The 22,330-nt window shown below is 35.5% G+C and overlaps 1 long non-coding RNA gene across 1 annotated transcript; it reads right to left on the reverse strand.

The window, feature by feature from the left end:
• Positions 1-17,006: 17,006 nt before the first annotated feature.
• LOC139197571 (uncharacterized) lies at positions 17,007-19,884 on the reverse strand. The gene is made up of 2 exons (XR_011583058.1): positions 17,929-19,884; positions 17,007-17,319 (listed from the first exon to the last, which is right to left on the reverse strand). It is a non-coding gene; the product is annotated as an uncharacterized lncRNA (long non-coding RNA).
• Positions 19,885-22,330: the final 2,446 nt, after the last annotated feature.

Raw genomic sequence — 22,330 nt, forward strand, 5'->3', positions numbered from 1 at the left:
AAAATTAAAAAAAAAAATAACTATCAAATGAGTTATGAGATTAATTGTCATATGATTGATTTCTAAGTATTCATGTTTGTAAGACTCCCAAAACAGGAATGACCAGAATCAGCCTTCACTTACGTGGGTGATCCTATAGCCCTCCTCTTATTGCTAATAGATCATGGGCTTAGAAAAAGGGGGTGTGCTATCCACACACTTTTTTTTACTTTTTACACATCTTTTGTTAATTTCTATTATTTGATTCGAAGACCGAAAATTAAAAAGATGTATAAATAAAAATAAATAAATAAATAAAGGTGTGAATATGACACCCATAAAAAAAAAGTACTCTTCTCCTTGGAGTCCAGAATTTATGCGACCATATATTGGGGACTATATAATAAAGAATGATGACAGTGATGGGGGATCGAAAATGAGGTTAGTGACGATGGATGAGACACACAATTTAATTTTTAGGCAAAGTCAAAGGCAATTAAGTATTGTTCATACTATCTTATTAGCCAAGTAATTAAGTTCAGCTTATAAAAAATCCTTTAGACTATTTTGCCCATGGTATTTATTTACCGAGGGAAGGGGAGTCATCACACTAATAAGTGCTACTCGTTTTTCTTATTTTCTTTTAGGTGGGGAGGGGGAGGGGGGGGGGAATTCATCAACAACTCGTTTTCCCATTCTTGGTAAGCTTGATTCTGTTACTGCGTCTTTATTTGGAATCTTTCATGCATCCATACATTGTAATAGGGCATTATTTGATGGACAAATTCATGATGCATTTGCATTAGATTACTATTATTCATATTAGATTTGTAGCTCCAATAATTAAGAGTATTTACTCATCTATCTAAAATCTTTTATACATGTTCAACAAAACGCACATCGTACAATTTCCAAATTCCAGAAGCTCTTTGGAAGTGACCAAATTCCATGTTCAATGAAACGAAATCTCTTCCCTTGTCTTCCCAAAAAGTTAAGCAAATCATTAATGTTGAGATAACGTGTATAGACAATAGGAAGTGATCCTAAAAAAGACTTGCACGAAAGCAACCCTAAGATACGAATTCCATTAATATATGTCTTGAAACGGCATCATGTTCTGACTTTTTTGAAACTTTTAATCCTCCCACTTAAGAAGCGACTTGGGTTCAGAATTTATTTTCTTATTGTTGAAGTGGTAATCTATCTTGCAAAATAACGGAGAGTTGGATGGAGACCTCAATCATAAAATACAAGTTGGACGGATGAAGTAAAAGAGTGCATCAGACGTGTTGTGTGACCGTTATATGCCACTAAAGCTCAAGGAAAATTTTTATAGGACAACAATAAGGGCATCAATGTTTTATGGCACAGAATGTTGGGTGATGAAGCATCAACAGTACATAAAATGGGTGTAGCGGAGATGAGAATGCTTCGTTGGATGTGCAGGCACATGAGAAAGGATAAGATTAGGAATGATGATATTCGAGTTAAAGTAGGAGTAGCCAAAATTGAAGGAAAGATGAGAGAAAATCTGTTACGCTGGTTTGGACATGTGAAACGAATGCCTACTGACGCTTTGGTTAGAAGATGCGATCACGGGACAGAGGTTCAGGACCGAAGGGGTAGAGGAAGACCTAGGAAGACTTTGGAAGAGACTCTAAGAAAAGACTTAAGAGTACTTTGATCTAATGGAAGGTGTGACATAGAACCGATCACAATGATATTCTAGGATTCATACAACCTACCCCACTTAGTGGGAAAATACTTTGTTGTTGTTATTATTTTGTTGAAGTGGTAATGCTATTACTAGTTAAAATGGGGAGGTGGATTTGATATAGATGTAAGAGTAAACTCTCTTAACCACTTAAACTATGAGTACTTGTCATTTGGGACGAATGGCAGAAAAAGTGGCTGCTGCTTTAGACAAGAAAAAGTTTTTTACTAATATATGATTTTATTTTGCAACTATATATAGTGGATAATTCTAGGGAGACTAATTTTTTTAAACAAAATTGCAAATCAAATGATGTTTCACCAATAAGAAACAAGCATGTTAATCAACATTTAATTAATAATCTAATCATCTACAACTCCATCATTTGATTTTAAAAAAAATTGATCTCCCTAACATTATCCATATATATAGTGATTAATTGAAGAAAGATTCTCAACCAATAAACACAAGATGTTGACTCACTTTGAATTAGCAGCTTTTCAAATCTGTTTTGATACATGTTTATGTGCTATAGGCATGCCTTAGACGATATCGAACTAATGAACACATTTTATTTGATTTACGTTGATTATTTTCATTGCCATCAGAAATTACTTATTGATCAATATGTTCAAGAGATCAGACCAAGTAATTCTGGTAATCGATCTAATTATGTGAGGAAATTAATTACATGCTTTGATCAACTGATCACGACCGTCTCCTACTTAATAATTTTTTTTTCTTTTGTCTTGTTTATCCACAAACTCATAAATTTCGTAAATAATAGGTCAAGGATCATGTACTTAGTGTATTTTGATCCCTTGTTTCTCCTTTATTTTAGTGGATAAAAGACAAAATTAATAAACAATGGGGCGCATGGAGAGAAAAAATGGTGTTTGGAGATCATTTCCCAAATAATAAACAAAACCAATAACAATACAAAGGCATGAATATTGTGTACAAATTCTACAATGAACAAATACTGATGGATCGACCTTTCGGTGGAACCAAAAAGAGAGGAACCGCGGTAAACCTCATCAGCAAACCCTACGTGATTAATTACAATCATAGAAATGAATTAACGCACCGATCATCTCTATATATAATTAGAAAAACCCAACAAGTGGAGTTGCGTAGAATCTCCAAGTCATTCTCTAATGGCGTCAAGTTCAGATCCAAACACAGCTCTCCTACCGCTATTCGTCTTCTTCAAAACTTGAAATACTTGCGCAGGCTGAGGATTCAGACTCATCGAACTCGAATAATCGATCATGAATATTGCTATTAGTATTACTACTTCTCAAGGCTGCCCCGTGCCTCCTCATGTGACCCCCCCAACGCCTGCCCTATAGCAAACTCTAGGCCACATATGTTGCACTCGTGCGTCTTGGGCTTTGGTGGTGACCCCCTTTGACGGGCTCTGATCAGAACTATTGCTGTTTCCATCTCCTGATGGCCCGGTTAACCTGGGCTTCTTGTGGCTGGCACGATGACCTCCAAGCACTTGGAACGAAGGGAACTGGCGGTTACAGGTCTTGCACTCGAAAACCCGGCTAGGTATTAAGGCTAATATTGTAAAAGATAAAACTTAGAAGATATTTTTCTGATATAGTTAGTTTTCATGAGCTGTAAATCAGTTAGATGAGCTGTCATTTTTATAGGTTTATTAGTTGTATATATAACCATCTGTTGTAATCTTATTGACAAAAGAAAATACAATCATAAATTTTCTATCGTGGTATCTCTCGCCATCTGTCTTACGACTCTCTCTCGATCCTTTCCCTAAACACTGCTTTCGCACCGCCTCTTTCTTCCCAATCGTCACCCTAATCGTTTTCTCTTTCTTCCCAATCGCAACCCTAATCATCTTCCATGGCGGCGTCTCCTTCCTCTGGTCATGACTCGTCTTCTCACGGTGTTTCTCCGTCACCTTATTCCATTACCATCCAGAATATTGGTTCAATGGTCCCGATTAAGCTCACTACCACCAACTATCTCACCTGGAGTGCATTATTTGCTCTGATCTTCCGGCGCTATAATCTTACTGGCATTGTCGATGGATCTCAGGTGGCTCCGCCGAAGTATCTCTGTGATTCTTCTGGAAATCGCACGTCAATCTTGAATCCTGAGTTTGTTTCTTGGTATGAAAATGATCAGAACATCCTAATCTGGATAAATTCAACTCTTTCTGATTCTTTGATCCCTTATACTGTTGGTGTCAATTCTTCTCGCGAGCTCTGGTCTAAACTTGAATCAAGACTTGCAACGGCGTCGCACTCTCACATTCATGAGCTCCGATCTCGGCTTCGCACCATTACCAAAGGTGAATCCTCCGCCGCCTTATTTCTTCAACGGATTGAAGAAATTGCTGATGCTTTAGCCAGCGCTGGTGCTCTGGTTGATGATTCTGAGTTAATCTCTGTTACACTTCATGGTTTACCTCTTAAATTTGACTCATTTGTGGATGATGTTCAATTCCGAGTCGGTTCTACAACTCTTGATGAACTCCACGGTCTTTTGTTGAGTAAAGAGATTCAGATCGAAAATCGGAAGAAATTTTCCTCTGCACCGATCCAAGCCTTTAATACTTCTACTGGTATTTTGCCTACACCTACTGAACCTCCTCCCTCTCAGGCTTACATTGCTCAGAGTTTCTCCACTTCTTCTTCAAATCAAGGCCGTGGCTCGCATCTCCGAAGTTCGCAAAATCGTGGAAATTTCAGGGGTAATATTCAGCGCAATCACTACACCAGGCCTAATAATCAGCGGTATTTTCAGAATCGTGGCTTCAGATTCAACAACAACTCAAATTCCTTTAACTCTGGCAAACGACTGACTTGTCAAATTTGCAAGCAATTTGACCATGAAGCTATGGAGTGTTCCCAATCTGCTTTTTGTGCTACTACATCTTCATCTCCCCACACCTGGTTGCTTGATTCTGGAGCTTCTTCTCACATGACAAACTCCTATGCAAAACTGCAAAATCCTGAATCCTACTCTGGTCCTGAACAAGTCTACATTGGCGATGGCAAAGGTTTGCCTATTCTCCATCTTGGCTCTTCTCGTGTCTCTACTAATACTCACTGCTTTGATCTTAAGAATGTTTTACATGTTCCTGCCTTAAAGCAAGATTTGCTTTCTGCCAACAAATTCATTCTTGATAATCAATGCTCAGTTCACCTGTATCCTTTCCACTTTCTTGTGAAGGACCTTTCTTCAGAGAAGGTGCTTTTTAAAGGACCTGTACGCGACGGATTCTATCCCTTTTCTACTACAAATTCTTCTGTTGGTGCTCAACATGCTTTTGCAGCAACATCCAAGGCCTCTCAGGATATATGGCATCAAAGATTAGGCCATCCTTCATCTCGAATAATGAATAAGATTGCTTCAACTTCTTGTATTTCTTTTACTGGTAGTTCCCTTCAGTCTATGTGTTCTAGTTGTGCGATGGGAAAATGTTCAAAACTACCATTTTCTTCTGTTTCTTGTTCATCAAGCAAGCCTTTGGAGCTTTTACATACTGATATATGGGGTTCCTCACCAGTTAGTTCTGTTCACGGTTTCCGCTACTATATCATTTTTGTTGATGATTTCTCCAAATATTGCTGGTTCTTTCCACTTAAATACAAATCTGAAGCTTTCACTGTATTTACTCAATTCAAGTCTATGGTTGAGAATCTGTTGTGTACTAAGATTGTGACTTTGCGATCCGATTCTGGTGGGGAATTTACTAGTACTCAATTATCATGTTTCTTGAAAACACATGGCATCATACATCAACTTACCTGTCCTCACACCCCCGAACAGAATGGTTGTGCTGAAAGGAAGCACAGGCACATTGTTGAGACTGCACGCACCCTTCTTGCTGCCTCTAAAGTTCCCCATGAATTTTGGATTGATGCTTTTGCTACATCTATATATCTGATTAATCGGCTTCCTACTGCCTCTCAGTGTTCTCCCTGGGAATCTCTATTTCACAAGTCTCCAGATTATCATACACTCAAAATATTTGGCTGCCAGTGCTTTCCCTAGTTAAAACCTTATGTTCACTCGAAACTTGATCCCAAAAGTCAGCCTTGTGTATTTTTGGGGTATAGTTTGCAACATAAAGGATACAAGTGTCTCGATGTTGTGACAAAACGGATTTATATCTCCCGTCATGTGCTCTTTGATGAACTTCATTTTCCTTTTCATCACATTCCTTCCTCTTCATCTCTGTCTCCACTTCTTAGTACCTGTCCCAATCCCATTCCCACATCTTTAACATTTACCACTCCTATTATCACATCTTTGTCTCCGTCCACTTCTTCTTCTTCTTCAACTCCTCATCCTGGACCTTCTACTTCCCTTCCCTCCTCTCCTTCTCTGCCACCTCAAGTCCCTCCTCCTCCTTCATCTCCGGTTAATAATCACCCTATGCAAACTCGCTCTAAGTCTGGGATCTACAAGCCTAAAGCCTACACCGCAACTAAGCATCCCCTTCCCTCTTCTCTATCTCTAGACTATATTCCTAATACCTACTTACAAGCCTCCAAACACCCTCATTGGCGGCAAGCTATGCAGGAAGAGTTCAATGCCTTGCTCAGTACTGGCACTTGGTCTCTTGTTCCATCTCAGCCTTCTCAAAACTTGGTCGGTTGCAAATGGGTTTTCCGCATTAAGAGGAACCCTGATGGCACTATTGCTCGGTACAAAGCCCGGCTTGTTGCGAAAGGGTTCCATCAGCAACATGGTCTGGATTATACGGAGACCTTCAGTCCTGTTGCAAAACCTGTCACTATTCGGTTACTTCTTACTTTGGCAGCTCAATTCGATTGGTTTCTAAATCAATTGGATGTTAGCAATGCTTTTCTGCATGGGGACCTCTCTGAATCTGTGTTTATGGTTCAGCCATCAGGCTTTGAAGATCCTACAAAGCCAACTCATGTCTGTAGACTGCACAAGTCCTTGTATGGGCTCAAGCAAGCCCCTCGGGCATGGTATGAGAAACTCTATTCTGCTCTTTCTTCTCATGGTTTCCATGGTTCACAGAATGATCATTCCCTCTTCGTTAAAAAGGATCCTACATTGGTATTCATTCTTGTTTATGTTGATGATATCCTTGTTACCGGTCCTGATGCTCGAGCTTGTCAAGCTACAATCTCTCAGCTCAGTGCTTTGTTTCCTATCAAGGATTTGGGCCCACTGCACTATTTTCTTGGCCTGGAAATACACCGGTCGTCCTCTGGTATTTTTCTTTCTCAGACAAAATACATTTTGGATCTACTTCAGAAATCCAAAATGGATGGTGCCAAACCTTGTGCAACTCCCCTCAATACATCTCCTCTGGATCATGCTTCTCCATTCTTATCTGATCCCACAGAATATCGGTCCCTCGTTGGTGGATTGCAATACCTGACTTGGTCTCGGCCTGACCTGTCCTTTGCAGTCAACTTGGTGTGTCAATTCATGCATCAACCACGGGAATCCCATCTTCAAACTGTCAAGCGGATTCTTCGGTACCTCAAGGGTACTCTTGAACTTGGATTGTGGTTTTCTAAAACTCCCACACCTCTTAGCATCAATGCCTTCTCTGATGCTGATTGGGCCGGCTGCTCCCTGGATCGTCGTTCCACTGGTGGTTTCTGTATCTTCCTTGGTACATCTTTACTTAGCTGGAGTGCTAAGAAACAGCCTACTGTGGCCCGCTCTTCCACTGAAGCTGAGTATCGTTTTCTAGCCAACTCTGCTGCTGAACTCACCTGGATTTGCAAGCTTTTGATTGATGTCGGTCTGACCCTTCCCTCTCCTCCTAAGCTCTGGTGTGACAACATTTCTGCTATGCATCTTGCGAAAAATCCTGTCTTCCATGCTCGGACAAAGCATGTTGAACTTGATTACCACTATATCTGAGAGAAGGTTTTGTCTAAAGCTCTTTCGGTTCACTTCATCTGCACCCAAGATCAGCTTGCTGATATTTGCACAAAGCCTTTGTCTAAAGCTCGGTTTCATCTTCTCCGTCACAAACTTGCTCTGCGACAACCTCCGTTTAGTTTGAGGGGGGATATTAAGGCTAATATTGTAAAAGATAAAACTTAGAAGATATTTTTCTGATATAGTTAGTTTTCATGAGCTGTAAATCAGTTAGATGAGCTGTCATTTTTATAGGTTTATTAGTCGTATATATAACCATCTGTTGTAATCTTATTGACAAAAGAAAATACAATCATAAATTTTCTATCACTAGGGGAGGCGGAGAAGGAGTCATGTTGAGTATCGTTGTTGTTGATGCCACGGGACAGTAGCATCAAACAGTTGGCCATGGTTAGGCCGTGATCAAGCTCTTCCACATCTGCGATGCTTCTCTTCATGTTCATACACGAGATTGTGTAAAATGAGGATGTTTGAACAAAAGGGTAACACAAGAGATGCACTTCTCATGTTGAGGCGGCATAGGATAGATTTCAATACCATTGTTGACTATTGTAGTTGGCAAGTGTTTCTCCAGTCAGCTTCAGAATATGTCAAGCAGGTTAATAATTTGAACTACATAACTGAGTTTGTTTGTGCGATAAACAACGAAAACATTACAGAGACGCAGCTTGTTGGACATGCTTGTCATGCGCATGAAATGTGCATGTGATGCCTGTGGATGGGAGCTTCCTTGAAGCTTAGGCAAATCTGACATCTATTTAGATGGTAGCTTAAAAATTCCCTTGCAATGGAATGCTCCAGTTTTCGGATACCCTGTTCAGTCCCAGATTGTCATGAATGTCGATTCACATAAACTGTTATCTGCTGCTGTGTGGAGTTGCGCACGTGCTGTCATCTCATCTGGACGCCGGTTGAAGAAGGGTATAGGAATGGGGTCAGGAAAGGCAATCCATCTGAGTGGCAAACTGATTCTCCATTTTGTTTTTCATTTATTGGATCTTGTATCAGATGATTGATTATGTTTTACTTACTGTAATAAACTAACAAGTATAATTTAGGTTTTCTTTGTGACTAACCAGTAAAATTATACATCTTCTGAGGAATTCAAAAATGTCCCGGTTTTTGCAATACCGGATTTCTGATTGGAATAACAAAATCATTTCTAAACTCAACTTAACAATAGCTTGGCCTCATGACATCTTAATGAAATTTTAGTTTTTTTTTTTTCGAAATTTATGCCTGATAATTATAAAAATCCAGAAAACTGGTTTGAAAAAAAAAATTAAAAAAAAAACCGGGGGAAAACTGAAAGTGAAAATGAAATAGTGATTTAGTGGGAATCACGATTACAGGAAGTTCGAAAAACATTATTATGGTAATTTATGTACTGGAGTATTAGGAAAAAGCTTAAAAATTAAAATTAATCACAAAAAAGAAGACCCAACCGGGTTCGAACCGGTGACCTCTTCATCTGCAGTCAAATGCCCTATGGATTAATTATATATCATACGTAATTAAAGTTGTATTTTTCACACGAGCGGTGAAAACTAAATATAATATTTAAATATTGGTTTTCTTATAATTTAGCACAATCGTCCGGTGTAGCTCACTACATTCTCATGGTTTAGAGTTTCCAGGTTCATCTCCTGGCACCGGATTATTCTTTTCCTTTTTTTAATTGAAATAAATCATCATCTAATTCGTTGTTTCTTTTATTTCAAACTTAGTTTTAAGAGTAAATTGTAGCAATAGTCCCTTAATTTTAATCAAATTGAAGCAATGATCCCTCAACTAAAAATTCATTACCATTGGTCCATCAACTTATCAAAATGTGTAGCTATAGTCATTTTCATCAATTTCGTCAAAATTTTGTCAAAATAAGTTATGTTGGAATAACCATTTATATAATTAGGGTCCCTCAACTCATCAAAGTATGTAATTATGATCATTTTCGTCAACTACGTCAAAATTTTTGTCAAAACGAGTTATATTAGAATGACCATTGCTACAATTGGGTTAAAGTTGAGAGACCAATGGTAATGGATTTTTAGTTGAGGGATCATTGCTCCAATTGAGTTAAAGTTAAGGGACCATAGCTACAATTTACTCTAGTTTTAATAACATTCTCTTTTTTCTTTTATTTAAGTTCTAAACTTACATCAACTTACTCTAACCGGTGGGGCAAATTTGAGTTAAAACTCAAAACACATTTCTAGGTCAAATTTAGCCCATGATTCCCCCTGGATAGTGGGACTGGCCCACCATATATGTATATTTTTTTTAGATTTTTTATTTATAAATTCATTGAATCCAACAGTTAAGATCTAATTTAATAAAATCCAACGGTAAAAAAAATATCTAACGGCCAAATTTAAATCCAACAGTTAAAGTAATTAAAAAAAATTCTTTTACGTGTTTCATATTCTTTCATAGTGTTTCATGAGTTTCAAGGTGTCGGTTAGTGACTTTTCAATATTTGTCAGAATTTAAATATTTTTAAGTTAAAATGTTAATAAAATAAAATTAAAATAGTCTACATAATTTTTTTTCTTTTAAAAAAGTTTAAGAAAAAAAATTAGCCTAAATTTATTCTTTAATAATATGGGGCTAAAATTTTAACACATAAGACCATCTCCAACCCTGGCCTATAAAAAAAATCCAACCCAACCCAAGGTTAAAATTGGACCTAAAACCTAAAACAAAGCCAGATTTAGCCCAGGATTAATGGGGCTGGCCCACTATATATATAAATTTTATTTAGTTTTATATTTATAAATTCATTGAATACAATGGTTAAGATCTAATTTGATGAAATTTAACGGTCTAAATTTAAATCTAACGGCTAAAGTAATTAAAAAAATATATTTTATGTGTTTCATATTTTTTCATAGTGTTTAACGAGTTTCATGGTGTCGGTTAGTGATTTTTCAGTATCTGTCAGAATCTAAATATTTTTAGGTTAAAATGTTTATAAAATTGAATTTTTTTTTTTAAGTTTTTTGTTCTGGGGTTCGAATTTTTAGGGTTCTGAGGTAGGGTTCTGTGGGTTTGGTTGGATGCATTTGTGGGAGAAGGAGGGTGGGGCTGATTTGGGGTCAAAAATGGTGCGGTTAGTATGTTTGCAGTTTGGGGGCGGCTGAGAGAGGGGTGGCAGTGGAGAGACTGGAGGGGAGAAAGGTTGTTCCTTTTTAGCAATTGGGTTTCCATCATTTTTTTATGTTTTTGCAGGGAAGGGCTGAGACATTTGCAGGGAGGGAGGGGTTCGTTGGGAGAAGGGGGTGACCGAGATTTTTTTAATTTTTTAATTTTTAATTTTTTTTTAATATCCATGTGGGCCTATATTGGCACGTGGTGCCCAACCATTGTCCACATAACTGCCACGTCATCAGTTAACAGCTGATTTAACAGCAACCTTAAATGATGCATGAAACTATCCAAAAATTATGACTTCAGGTATCACTCTGAGATAAAAAAAAGCTTCATGTACCAAATGTTGAAAACCAAGAAACTTCAGGTAGTGAACTGAAATTAACTCATTTTTTAATTACCAAATAATACTCATTTTCTAGTATTTTTATATTTTTTTGTATGTCTACATTTTTTTTCCGTTTTTGACATATATTCAAATTTGGCACAAACTGGACTGGACTAAAGAGATTTAAGATTAAATCTTTGGGTTAGAACCGATTTTTAAATTCTCCGTTTACTGAGAAATTTGGGATTTATGGCCCATTTGGACTTGGCCTGATTTTTTAACTCTCATTTTTTACAGCGCTACAATATATAGGGGTGGAAAAAATATCGAAAATTTCAAACCGAACCGAAAAAATCCCAAACCGAAAATCCTGAAAATTTTCGTACCCAATCTCGAACTGATCCAGAAATTTTGGTGCGGGAATCAGTCTCACATTTTCATTCGTTCAATAATCCCAAACCGAACCAAAATAAATAAATATATATATATTATTTAATTTTAAATATATATTTGAAATTGTAACAGCCGTCAAATTGTTGAGATTTAATCTCAACCGTTGAATCCAAATAAAATCCTCACTCAGTCAGTTGATGAGTAGATTTTATATTATATATTTAACCATATTCTTAGTATATTTTGGTTAAAATTTTGGAAGAATTTTGATACTTTGAATTGAATTTCCAATATAGGACTTTCGATTTCCTCTGGAGCAAAATGTGGTCAAATGGAGGAATTTTGGAGTAAATCCAGTTGGAGGACGTTTGTGGGTAGGGATGGGCAACGGTTATGGCGGACAGGTAACCGCGATTATTTACCCATAACCGTTTATGCTCATACCCGCATAACCGTTTACCCGTTGGGTAATTGCCTAAATGGTTATACCCATACCCATAACCGTTTATAAACGGTTAACCATACTCATGACCGCATACCCATTTAACTGTAACCGTTTAATACTCGTTTTCCCATTTACCCTTTTTAACCCCGTTTATCTTTTTTTTTTTACCATTATCCCTTTTTCAACCGTATACATGTTTTTTAAAAATTAAAAAAAAAATTGTCATAATTTTCTTTTCTTTTTTGACAATTAAACACCGTTATAGGTACATTCATCGTACATTTCCGTATTTTAGTTTTTTAAGTTCTTATACCATTCCAATAATTGAAATAATAGTTTACAGACAATATTTTAAACTGTTACCAATGAAGGTAAATATAATATTTGCTAAGTATTATTGGGTTACAAAAATTGTTTAGAAGACATTTCTGTTAAAACATTTTTGTCAATTTCACAGTTACCCGCAAAGAATTTAAATTAATTTGGCGAATTCCTTGATGATGAGAATCATCATTCCTGCAGCAGTGTTATTGAGAGAAGAACCGATGAATTCCTTGCTAATTTATTGGGTGCTAAGTATTATTGGATCAAGAACATGGTTTGTGTTAGTTTTACATATATAAAATAAATGGGTAAACGGTTACCCATTTATAATTGCAGTTAATACCCATAACCGACCATTTAAATTTCGTGGGTAAACGGTTATATCCATAACCGTTTATTTATCTAAACGGTTACCCATAACCGTAACCGTTTAATTTAAATGGGCGGGTAACTGCGGTTACACATAACCAATGGGTATTTGCCCATCCTATTCGTGGGTCACTCAGCTTGATCGTGTCAAAATATCATATTTTTCTACCAAACGATGATTTTCTGGCAATAAAATAAAGGAGCGATACGCAGTGCTGGAATAGTCACGTTTTGGGCTTGAATTGCGTTTTTAGAGCCTAAGATGACCTCGGATAGGTTCATAGCCTTTTGGAGATATGTTCAGAACGTCCTAATATTTAAAACAAGCTATTATGGGCTGGATTTGGAGGATATCTGAGGCTAAAACGTGGCTTGACAAGTGCTTGGCAGATTCTCCTAGTTTAATTATGATTTTATTTTCTAAGATATTTTATTATTATTTAGTTTCCTAGTTGGAGTAAGAGACCTATGTTTTAGGGTTTGTGCGATGGCTTAGAAAATATATTGCTTTGTCGTTCTTAGTTATTTCTACGCTTTCTTTTATGCAACTTTGGAGACAGATAGAATTGATAGGGTTCTTGGAGATTTTCTACTTTAAGGTGTTTTGAATCCTTTTCTTAATAATATTTTTTATGATTTTAATTATGAATATGCGTAACTAATTCCTTTTACTATGGCGAAGCCTTGAGCCTTAGCATGAATATGTGATTTTTATTTAATTGCTTATGATTGATTGCATGCATACTTTGAATTATTGATCACCTTGATTAAAACTATCTAATTGTATTAATGCCTGATCACTATTAGGATCTTTAGACAAGTAATTTGATGCAATTTTGATCAGAAGGTTCCCTGAAATTGATGCTGGCTTCTTGTGATTAATAATTGTATTTCACTTAGGATGAACACCACGTCTTAAGGGTTGCATGGTTTTTCAAAGGGTTTTCATAAAGCATAATGAGTCTTTTATGTTCAGATTTGATCCAAACGTCCGGACGGGTTGTATGTTAAATATACATTATATGTTGGAGGTTTCAGGTAGAATATAAATTAGGAAAACCTAACCTTCAAAGTGGCATGTGTAGATCATAAGTAATTGGTAAAAATACATATGATTGCTAGATGATGGTGAAACCCTAGTGCTTTTATAAATTGGCATTTAAAACTCTTTTATTTTGGCATATTAGTTTTTAATTAGAATTCATTTTTAATATTACCCAATTTCATAATCTCTTTTTTGAATTTTTAGTTCTAAGTATTTAATTAGGAATTGTTTCTACATAAATTATCCAAATAGTCCTTGAGGAGAACGACCTTACATGAGCATCTATACTACAACATCCTTATATTCTTACAAGTATTTCAAGTGATTTTGACCCTATTTGCATAGACGTTAAAAATCTTATCATCAGTCATTATCTCTCTCGACCTCACCTCACCGCTCACCTTGCTCTCTCATCCAATCATCCTCGCTCGACATCTACGCCCCTCTCGATCGCTTCTCCGAAGCCAAAGCCGTCAAGGACGTTCGAGCGTTGGCCCATAAGATCGACGGCCGCCAAGTGAGCTCATTTTTCAATGCCCTCACTGTTTTTTCTCCATTTTTTGTCCAAATTGAAAAGAAAAACAATTTGTGATTTTTTCTGGGTTTGATTTGAATTCGTCATTGTAATTTCTATTGGAGAGATTGGGGACAAGTTTTGGGTTGAGATGCTTATTTGCAATTTCCTAATTTGTTGATAGGAAGGGCGTCTTGGCTTGACCGAAGCCGCTCGGTACATTACAGGGCAATTGGATATGATAAAGGAACGAGCTAGGTCCAATGTTAGGTCTGTAATGTAAGGTGGACTAATACAACATGGTTCTAGGATCACAATTGCATCATGATCATTACAAGAAGAAGATGAATGACACTAACCTGCACCGATAGGAGACATGGTGGCTTGAGTTCACAAGTTGTCTTCTACTTCCAGTACTTCAATAATATCTCTCTGCTATATGAATAGGGTTCAGCGTATCTGAAAGATTAAGTGTATGGAAGCAGGGACTTAACCATAGTATTTATATCATTAGAGTTTAATCACAGCCAGCCTATTATTGGTTGTGAAAATCAAACCCTATCACTTAAGTGATTGAGTCCTACCATGATTCTATATCTTTGTAGTGAAACCTATTAGATTTCTTTGAGGTGAATTGCAAAGGTTAAGACTCCATAATCCTTATTTCACCAGGACTATCAGATTACTTATGTTGTTAACAACTCGATAAACTAGTGGCTTACAACACAAGTAATCCAATACTTAATTCATTGGCATTCACAACTTTACATGTAATACACTATAAAGATTATTTCTTTTTTTTATTTATTCATTGTTTATCCGAGTTTCGTGTGGCAATGGTGCCTAAATTTTTATACTTGCAGAATTGAGATAGAAGATTGTTTCTCTTTGTTACAGAAACCACACAAATGTTGTGATGAGGTAAACTATACACATTTTTCGATTACTTTAATTTCTTGTCAATATTTGACCCAAAAAAACATAAAAAATTCTTGTCAATATGCTGCCGGTCTTAGTTTTGTCACTACTCATTGCCGTCGCTATAAGTATCTATTGTTTTGGTCAAAGTTTTAAGAATATTATGAGTAATGTAGTGGCATTGATGTTTTCATCTTGCTGCAGTTTAGTAAATTTCACTTCACATTAAGTTGTATTCAATGGCAGGATATCGTCAGTATATTCACACGACAATGAACCATAAGTTTTGTTAAATGGACATTTTGACAGTCCACTTGCTTCCCCAGGTGCTACTGATTGCGGTTCATGTGTAGGTGTGGAAACAAACTTTCACTTGATTTGAACCATTTCTTGCATGTTCATGTCATTTTCTTTATTTTTCTATTCTTTTGCACCATCAATGCTGGAAATAGCAAGGCTAATGGTGGATTCTGGATGGGGTCCTCCTCGACCTGTTATTTTTCTTTTTAATGGGGCTAAAGAGCTTTTCTTGTTGGTAAGTTATTTCCATAATATTTAGTCTGGAAGTTATTGCATCATTTGCTACCAATTCAGGTTTTATAAAGTTATTGCGTCTAATTGAAAAAGAGCTCGAGGGATTTGGCATAAGGTCAGTCAGCTATAGCTTTGTCATTTGTTACTTCAATTTAGCAAATCTTAAGGCAATTTATGCATTGGTCACTATTTCGGGATTCCCGAATTGTCCAAAAACTATTTTGGGTTTGGAATCGATCTTAAAATTGGGATTCACAAAAACTTCGGTTTGGGACATGGTTTTCGGTTCGGTATCCCATACCAAACCACAGCCCTAACAATATATATGTTTCAGATGTACCATTTTTCATTTCCCTCTCTATTTCTGAGCTTTGAAAACTTCAGCAGGTTGAATCTTCTTCTGATTTTCTGGTATTTTCTCTCTATGAACTTTGATTTTATGTTCTAGTTCGCAATTGTTTCTTATGAGTCTAAGACTTTTCAAATTTTCCTTTTCTTGCTTGATCTAAGAGAACTCCAGGAGATTCGATCTTTATTTGATTTTCAATTTTTTATTCTTTTATAAATTTCAATTTTAGGTTACATGTCTAATTGTCCTCTTCTTTTGTAAGATGATCTTTCAATAGAAATTTCGAGTCGTAATTCTAGACTATCTGAAGGTGATGGAGGAAAATTTAAGCATAGCACATATTTGGAATGCTCTTCTAATGAATCTTCGCAGGGTATGCAAAAAATCTTTTGTTTGATTTGAAATTTATTTTTTTCAGTGTTTTTTTTTTTAGGTTTAATTTGTATTTGTTTTGGAATGATGTTTGTTTTATTAAACATGTTAGGATTTGGTATTGTTCAAAACTCCTAACATAATTGTTTAGTATTTTTATTTATTTTATGTATTGGTGTTTTTGTTGGTAATGTGAGCTTCTGAAATATAATTATTATTTGTTTGCATAATGTTTTATATTATCTATTTATTTTATGTATTTTTGTGTTTATTTAAAATTCGTACGAAATCAAATGCCCAAGAACCGGGAGGTTAATTTGCAAAGTGTCTTTTCTTGGTGGTAAACTGAGTATCTATCATACTTTGTTTGAGGAGATTAGATTTCTTTGTATGCAGTTAATTCTATTTGTCTTTAAACAAAGTATGATAGATACTTAATTTACCACCAAGAAAAGACACTTTGCAAAACAAATAGAATTAACTGCATACAAAGAAATCTAATCTCCTCAAACAAAGTATGATAGATACTCAGTTTACCACCAAGAAAAGACAATTTGCAAATTAACCTCCGGTTCTTGGGCATTTGATTTCGTACGAATTTTAAATAAACACAAAAATACATAAAATAAATAGATAATATAAAATATTATGCAAACAAATAATAATTATATTTCAGAAGCTCACATTACCAACAAAAACACCAATACAGAAAACAAATAAAAATACTAACCAATTATGTCAGAATATTCTTCAGATTTGAACAACTCCATAATACCAAATCCTAACATGTTCAATAAAGCAAACATCATTCCAAAACAGATACAAATTAAACCTAGAAAACACTGAAAAAAAAAATTCAAATCAAACAAAAGATTTTCTGTATACTCTGCTCAGAAGAGCATTCATGCTTATATTTTCCTCCATCAACTTCAGATTGGCTAGAATTACGACTCGAAATTCCCATTGAAATATTACCTTACAAAAGAACAGGACAATTAGACATGTAATTGCAAAATTAAAACGAAATCTATAAAAGAATGGAAAAATTGCCGATAGGATGATTAAACATGTAGATGCGAACTTAAAATTGAAATTTATAAAAGAATAAAAAATTGAAGATCGAATCTCCTAGAGTTCTCTTATAGATCAAGAAAAGGAAAATTTGAAAAGTCTTAGACTCATAAGAAACAATTGCGAACTAGAACATAAAATCAAAGTTCATAGAGGGAAAATACCAGAAAATCAAAAGAAGATTCAACCTGCTGAAGTTTTCAAAGCTCAGAAATAGAGAGGGAAATGAAAAATGGTACACTGAAAAATGATGGTGGTGAAATGGATCGAAAAAAAAAATGAGAGTTTAAAAATCAGGCCAAGCCCAAATGGACCGTAAATCCCAAATCTCTCAATAAAAGCAGAATTTAAAAATCGGTCCCAACCCAAAGATTTAATCTCTTTAGTCCAGTACAGTTTGTGCCAAATTTAAATATACGTCAAAAACAAAAAAAAAATGTAGACATACAAAAAATGAGTATTATTTGGTAATTAAAAAAATAGTAATAAAAAGATTGTAAAAATCTAGCAAACCTTAGGCCTCCAAAATTCACTCTTCATGGTGGAAATCGACGGTGGTCGGTCAAACGTGATGGAGCGGTGCAGTGGTGGATGAGGAGATGATTTAGGTTGGCAAAAAGAGAGTGGACAAGCAATTGGGAGAGGCGGTGGAGAGAGGTAATAAGGCAGAGTGAGGAGGAGGAGAGAGGGTGGTAGGGTTGGTAGAGGTAGTTGAAGATTTGTAAATGGAACGGGAGAGAGTTTAAATAGAGGCAGAGTGAGAAGTAGGAGAGAGGATGGTAGGGTTGGTAGGGTTGGTGTTGAAGATTTGTAAATGAAACGGGAGAGAGGGCTTAAATAGGAGAGAGTTTGGAGAGAGATGCGAATACACGTTGACCAAGGTGAACATACATCTAATTCTAATTAAAATTTTATCATTAAAGTAATATTAAATGTCTACTAAATATAATTAAGAGGTCCCTGCCTTTTGGTCTGCTAAATATTTCGTTGGTTGGATTTTCTCTACGTTATTTTTGGAGGAATTGGAAAGCTATCTATAATTTAAATCTCTATTAATTAATAAAACATTTATTGTCAATTTAAATCTTATGAAATTACTAATTTAACTCTCTAATTAAAACAGAACATGAATAAGAAATATGAGACAGAAATGTAATTTCACATAATCAAATTTTACTGTTTTTTTTACTAAACCTCACATACATGTCATCCTAACATATATCTAATTAAAAAAAATTAAAAAAAAAAACTTCACACTCCCACATTCTCTATCACTCTCTTCCTCTCTCATTCTATCTCAAAAACAAAAATAAAAAATATTCTCACACTTTATGTGGGCCCCATATGCTAGTTATATATTAATAAAACTCCACTCACCAAATTATTGTATTAAAACCCCCACTAATTACTTTTACCAAATAAAATTTTCAAAACGTTTTGTGCAAATCTGCAATTATTATTACTATCCCACCCAGTTACTCTCTTTATATTATTTATTATTGGATTGAGAAAAAAGAAAATACAAATTAGTGGTTAAAATTGGGGCTGGTTCAGTATGAGATACTGAATCGAAACTAGTATCCTGAATTTCAAATCGAAATTTTTCAGAACAAGAATTTGAAGACCAATTCAAAACCAAATTTTCAAGAAACCCGAAATATTTTCGAGATTTCAGGACAAATAAAGAATTCCAAATTGAAATATGAAATGGAAAAAAATTGAACTTTCCCATCTGCGGTTAACATGATTCTGCGAAAAAACCCAAAATATTACCGAACTACGCGCAAAAATACCTTCTTCAGTTTCTTGTATTCAATAATCATAGGCAAGAAAAATATACCGTTTCTTATTTTATCAAACAGGTGGTGAGCAACATATAAAAAAAAACCCCACAATACAATTTACTGCATAATTTCACAACAAATCTATTTTACAAAGTCACTGTAACTAAAGTAGATCCAACCCCACCCCATACAAAAGAGATAACAGAGAACTACAGATTTTACCCATTTGACAATGAACAGCAGGCAGATAAGCTAACATTCTTCAATCCCGCAAAAAAATGCAAAAAATAGTATCCGAATTATGAAGTTCAGAGACACAGAAGCCCACTTAAACTAAACCGACTAAATTTAAGCAAAGTTCGCTCCAGATTCACAGTCCTGAGGTATGAACTTGCAGACTGAAATGGCAACAGAGTGGGGATAAAAGGCCAAAATAAATGGAGGGTTTGGACAAAGGGTGAGGCAGAAGAAATGGGTATTGTTTGGAATGTCAAAAGGAACAGAACACTTACTTGATTCGAGCAAGCTAAGTAGATCTTCGTTTTCCGGTCGGGAGAGAGAATTCCCTGGAGTCGTAAATGCTTCAAAATTGAAATGAATGGAGAGAACTCAGAGAAGGCTGGAGAACCCTAACAATGAATGGATGGCACAGATCAATTTGAAACAATCCAATGGTTGAAATTAACTCTAATTATAATTAAAAAAATAATATACTGTTGTAATTATCATTCAATTAAGCAACTCTACCCATAAAAAACGAACTGGCCCAAAATTCATTTAATCCACCTTAATGAATAATAATTGACTCTAATAGACAGTAATTGGCCAAATGCATCTCCATCCTAAAAAATGAGCTGGGCAAGAGTCTAGTCAATTCGTATTAAATTTTTTTATTATAAAATAATCAAAATAATTTTATTTTTAATTTTGAATATGATTTTTAACTGATCTTGTAAGGCCACGTGTCATTATCCAAAAATACTACTTTTGTAGATAGATTTCCGATAAGATTTTAAATCAATCTCGTCGCGCCACATGTCACTATTGAAATGTGGTGTAAGATGGAAGATAATGGTCAAGTATTTATAGAAAAATAATAATAAATTTTCGTTCATTTTTAATGTAATTTTTAAACAAGTTTTAATAATCTTTTAACAATTTTTATTAAGTAATTAATATGGACCTTTGGATTTTAAAAAAGATTGATATCCAATAGCCCAAAAGTGGATTTGTCAAAAAATCTAGACCGTTGATTTGGAAATTAAACGGTCCAGATTTTGACACATCACTAGCTGTTAGATTTCAAATTCAAATTTTTTTTACCATTGGAAATCCAACACCATTGCCGCGCCATGCAGCCAAAATCTGGCGTCCCAGTTAGTGCGACCAAAAGAGTTGAAAATATCAATTTCAAGGGGTAAAGTGAGACAAAACCAGTTTCGTAGGGTAAATTGAGACTAAATGATAGTTTTAAGAGGGCATTTCAATTAAGGGAGCTGATTTTCACACATCTTTTATAGCTTTTCCCACACCCCTCTTTGTTCCAGGGCATCGAATTGAATAAATCAAATGAAAACAACGAACATGATTAACTAGGGGTGTGTAGGACGTTATAAAAGGTGTGTATTTATCATTTCCCTTCAATTAATAAGCCTTAATTAGAATACCATTTAATGTAACGCCTTATCAAATTATAATTTGTGTAGACTATTACTTGTATCGGAAAAAAATACATATGAGAGTTCAGTCCGCACAGGAAAAAAATTTGGTTTGGCAGGACACCCAAGCAAAAATTGTCGAACATCCAGTAACTTGCGATGAGCATGGGACCTAATCGCAGCCAAAGGTTCTTGCCATAGGAGACGAAAAATATCTTGAATTGGTTTAGTCGTGTGTGAGAAAGATGTAAAAGAAAAGTAATTTTACGTCCTTCTCTCTTTCTTATAGGGTTTTGCCCTCTTTTTTACAAATAATTCTTTTTTTTTTTTTTTTGGAAGCAAACACGCATAAAACCGATACACGCGCACCAGAGCTATGGGAGAAGACAAGGAAACTGGAGGATCCTCAAACCATACTCGCACTTGTAATACAGAGCGGGAGATAACAAAACTGAATCTCCGCCACACTTGACTAAGGCTCGGGTTATAACCTAAATAAGTTTATAACTAAACTGAATGTCCCCCACACGTGACCAAAAAGCTAGACAAATGCTGTGAATCAAAGGAAGTGACCGCATGATCTTACTTTTATGCCAATGTCACATTCCTCCTCGAGCAAAATTCACAATCGAGTGGGAATTCTCGACAAACCACTCATCACTTCCCTTCAAATAATTGGTGTTTGCACCTAAAATGTACTTATTTTTACTCATTTGGGCAATTCGGGCTAAATATGTTATTTGGAGGATTATCTGAGAGAAAGACTACTTTGAAAAGATATTTGGATGCAAGTGGGGTAGTTTGACATTATAATATTACTTTTCCCTTTTGTTTGGGTGGTGGAGGTTTGCCAAGAGCTTTCTTTAATCAAAACAATTGCATGCTTTCAAGTGAATTGGAAGGCACACAGACATTCCTGCATAAGACATGTGAAAGAAGCCAGCTTGCTTCTTTTAATTATTTGTTTATTGTAAATGGTGGAGACATGTGCTAGAAATATGTGGTGGAAAGGCAAGTTGACATTTTTAAATATTATTCCACATGCAAGCTAGCCAAGCTTCTTTCGGGCAAGTTCATTGTTCTTAGCAGGGGGCTTTTTCAGATCTCTATATAAAGAAGCAGAGGCAAAAGGATTATGGATACTCAATCAATCAAATAAACAAACATATAAACTCTACTCTTAAGTCAGATTTGCATTCAAAAGCTGTAATCAGCCAAAATCTCATATTTTTAGCAACAAGCTATCTCTTGTTTAGATCTCCTTAGAAAGCCTATCTTTCTCTAGTTTAAAAGCTCTGCTACTCATCCAGTAGTATCGATCTCCTTTGTAGTTTATGTACAACTCATTTCCAGTCATTTAGTTCACAAGCATTCTACAATACCAGTCATTTACTTTCCTCTGTCATTTAAATTTCCAACAACCTTGTCATTTAGTTGTTGTTACATTTCTCCATATAAGTAAAGTCCTTATCT

Source organism: Malus domestica, chromosome 07 (genome assembly GCF_042453785.1).
Source record: "Malus domestica chromosome 07, GDT2T_hap1".
NCBI classification, from domain to species: Eukaryota; Viridiplantae; Streptophyta; class Magnoliopsida; order Rosales; family Rosaceae; genus Malus; species Malus domestica.